Here is a 4,069-nt window from a genome sequence, read left to right as displayed (position 1 = left end):
CCCCCACTTCCCGGAAAGCCATTTTGGAGAAAGGGGTGAGGGCTTCGATGGGGAGACTGTCTTTGTCTTGGGTGCCCAGCACTGAGCCAGGGGCCCCAGGGACCAACAGAGGGCAGAGGCTTGGGCGTTAGGGAGGATGAGGGCAGGGTGGGTGTGGGAAGGCCTGGGAGGAACCCTTGAACTGGCCAGGCCTGGGCTTGGGGCGTTGGTGGTGGTGGGATGGACAGTCTTTCACCCAACGCTCAGTAGATTTTGTCTTCAGTCCCCCAGGTGTCTGAAGAGCTCAGAGGTGGGGAGGGCCCGGGTTCGGACCAGTCCCCGGAGGGCGAGGAAAGGTGTTCTTCTGCTTTCCGCTGGGGGCGAGCCCTGGGTCACAGGGTGCAGAGGAACCCTCTGGGAGGCCTTTTCTGCTTCTGGCTCTGGTTCTGCCTCCTTGGCCCACTGGGACCACTTTTCCACGTCTTCGATGGTCTCTGGCAAGGGCTGGTTGAGGGTCTCAGGCAGGAAGAGGGCAGCACTGCCTCCCAGGAAGGCGAAGACCCCATAGATGATGTTAGGGATGAAGGGTTGCACCTAGCCCAGGGTCTTCACCATCGGGGCCATCATGCTGCCCACTCGAGTCCACAGGTTACTGATGTCCAAGCCTGTTTGCCTGGGTGGGGGGGAGGGGGTGTGCAGAACAGGAAGTGGCAGCCCGGACGTGGGACGCTCAGGGGATGGGCCCCTGGGCAGAGGACAGGAGGAAGCTGCCATCTCCCTGATGCTGTGTTCTCTGGCTGATCCCGGCAGCCACACCTACCGGATGACGGTGGGATACAGCTCGCTGGTGTAGAGGAAGAGGCAGCTGAAGGAGCTGGACAGGCACCCCTTCCCAAACACAGCCAGTGCCGTCCTCAGGGTCTGCAGCTCCGAGGGCACGAAGATGAGCGCCAGGATAGCCCCTCCGGCCAGGAGGAGAGCCGCAGTCTCTGTGATGTGCCGGCCCAGGTAGCTCATGGAGAGGATGGCGATGAACTTGGCGGGGATGTCAACTCCCCCAAAGATGATCTGGAGGACATAGATGTTGACCCCGAACTCTTCCACTCCCATGGCTAAACTGTAGTAGGCAAACCCGGTGGAAAACCAGGCCAGGAAGAGACAGAGCGACACACTGCGCAGGATGGGCGTCCGGAACAAGTCGGTGATGCTGTACTTGGCCTTGGCCAAGGAGATCTCCTTCTGCAGGTTGTGTTTGAGCTCCTCTAAGCTGAGCTTTCTCCTTCTTGCCGTTGAAGGAAGCCACCCACCGGAGATCTTCAGCGCCTTCAAGCTAGCCTCACTTCTAAGGAGCTTTCTGACCGCACTTTTTCAAGGCAGACTTGTTTCTTCTTCTTGAAGTCCATGGCACTACTGCCAGAACTACAGTAAAGAATGCGTCTGTTCTTCATTGGTCCTCCTTAGTCATTGCCCAGCCCTAGCATGCATGCAAGGAAGTCGAATACACCATAGCACGAGTCAGGCGACATCTTTGTTCTCAAAGCAACATCTTTGCTCTTTGACCCTCTACAAAGGTCTTGTGCTGCAGGTTTGCCCAATGCGATAAGTCATTTGATTTCTTGGCTGTTGCTTCCATGTCCATATAGAGAGAGATAGGTTCTCAGTAAATATTTATTAGTTGATTGATAAGTTCATTTACTCAAAAATATTTGGTCATATTGCTAATTCACTTAAATTTAAGTCGATATAAAGTTCTAAGAGGTGCTTTTTAAGCCTCTTCATAAATTCTAAGTCAATTTCCTTAAGTGGAGGGAAAATGATTGATTTCATGGCCCGAATTTTAATTATTTCTCTGTTGGTTTTCTTCTTAGAAGAAAGTGAATTTTTAATCCTGTTTATTTAAATTCTTGTTCAAAAGACATGATTCTCTCTGTGTCTTTGAATGCTTCATTTTAATTTAATAAGTTATTTTAAAAGTCTTTGATTAAGAGAGACATAAGTGAATGGTCAACGTGCCAGCAGCAAAATGCCTTCACTTAGAAGCTTGAAATTAATTGAAATTGTCTTTTGCCTGAAGATGACAAGACTATTTAGGCACATATTACAGAGGATGTATGTATTCAATAATGGTTGCAAGTCCAGGTATGGTATTGTTATAGAGCCCTGGCAAATGCATGACCTTGTGAGGATTCAGTGGGCCAGACTAATTTAGTATGATGCCCTTATGTAGACCAGTGCCCTCTGAAACTGAACAAGCAATTATCTAGCAAATTCACCCCTCAAATAGCATGCCCTAGTGGGATATGTAAATCAATAGACTAAAAGCTGAAAGAGGATAGAAATATTATCTCTCTTATTCATAGTTGTATTCTAGCACTTAGAACAACGATGACATATAGCCGGCACTCAATAAATATTTATTGAATGGATGAGTGATTAAAAATGAGCAACACTTTGCCTACATCTTCACTCAAGGAAAGGCTGGACGTTTTAATTTTTACTTTCTTGCAGAGAACTTAAATGACTGAGACCCTTTGCTTACAATGAGTGAGCCACCAACTATCCCCAGTCTACGCCAGCCCTATACATAGAGGTTTATTATCCATGACTATTCTCCAGTAGGGTGTCGTGCAAGTTTTAAATCTTACCCGCAAACCTCAAAAACCCTTCACTCCCATCTAGGCTATTTCAGCTCATAATGCCTCCATAGGGTAGAGTAGAGCTTTCTGTGTGAGTTTCAAAGAGTACATCCTGGTAAGAGTTGAAAGCCTCATCTTCATTCTGCAGAGCAGCTGAGTCATTAGCAACCCAAAGAGCAGTCAGCCCACTATGCCACCAGACGTCCTGGTTCTACTTAGGTGCTGATCAAAGTATTCAAAAAGGAAGAAGTGTAGAAGTAACGATTTGGTAAAAGGAAGGAGAGAGTGAATATCCTTTAAAAATGTAAACCAGAGTTTCTCTCTATCCCTCTCTTGAAGGGTTTCTTTTGCACGTGTAATAAAGTCTCTAATTTTCACATCATTGTTGAGGCCTTTCAGAAACTAGCCCTGACCTCATGCTGACCTGGCATGCCAGTTCTCCCTCACACTCACATGTCTTGTTTCTGATCTTCAGACGCACCAAGGACATTTATGAATTAGAGATGAATGCTGCGTTGTCTGTGTGCGCCCTTTTCTTGCAGACCTCCCAGACACTGACTGTGCGGCTCCATTCCGGGCCCTTCCCCATGACACCTCCCCCAATCACACTTCACTGGACACATGTCATATTTGTGACTCGTAGATAATTTATATATTATGAGTATTGTGGAATTATTTGCTTGCTTATATCTGAATTCCCTAAGGGAGTGTACCTATCTCAAGAGCAGAGTAGTATCTTATATTGTATTGCTTTCTCTGTGTGTTCCATATGATGCTCTGCCAGTGCTTAGGAGAAGAATAGAGCACACCTGGCACTCAAAAGTACTTGAGGGGAAAATATACATATAAACCAGCAGTTCTCAACCTGTGGGTCATGAGTCCTTTGGGGGTCAAATGACCCTTTCACAGGGGTCACTGGATTAATAACAATAGCAAAATGACAGTGGTGAAGTAACAACAAAAATACTTTTATGGTTGGGGGGGTCACCACAACATGAGGAACTGTATTCAAGAGTTGTGGCATGAGGAAGGTTGAGAACCACTGATATAAATGAAAATGGATGGATTGATTGATGAATTCAAGGAGTGATAGGCAGGCTGTAAAGTAGATTAAAGAAATTCTCCTGGTGTCAGATACACAGTATCATACTGAACCATAACAGAAAAGGTGAGATTGATGAAGGGACAAGAAATCGAAACATTGCTCTGTAATTTCCCCTCCTTCAGATCCAATTGACCTTACCTTGGGCTAGGGTGCTGTGTCACAGGACTGAAGGCTGATACATAGTTCTTTGGAAAGCCCCCAACAGTACAGGCGTCTGAGGCTAATTCTTCAACACCTGCACTCCTTCCAGTGCTGAATATTCACATAAAAATATGCCGATGTCTGAGAAGCATCAAAGCCCACATGGAAGAAGCACACCAGCCTGTCTGACCACGAGGTGCAGAAGGGA

General features: G+C 46.9%; 1 pseudogene; it reads right to left on the bottom strand.

The window, feature by feature from the left end:
• Nucleotides 1–258: 258 nt before the first annotated feature.
• Nucleotides 259–4,069, bottom strand: part of LOC101663458 — a 15,166-nt pseudogene continuing 11,355 nt past the window's right edge.

This window comes from Echinops telfairi, unplaced genomic scaffold (genome assembly GCF_000313985.2).
Source record: "Echinops telfairi isolate 266 unplaced genomic scaffold, ASM31398v2 ScPeMD7_1;HRSCAF=3_0, whole genome shotgun sequence".
NCBI lineage: Eukaryota > Metazoa > Chordata > Mammalia > Afrosoricida > Tenrecidae > Echinops > Echinops telfairi.
This window is presented reverse-complemented; position numbering and strand designations above follow the sequence as displayed.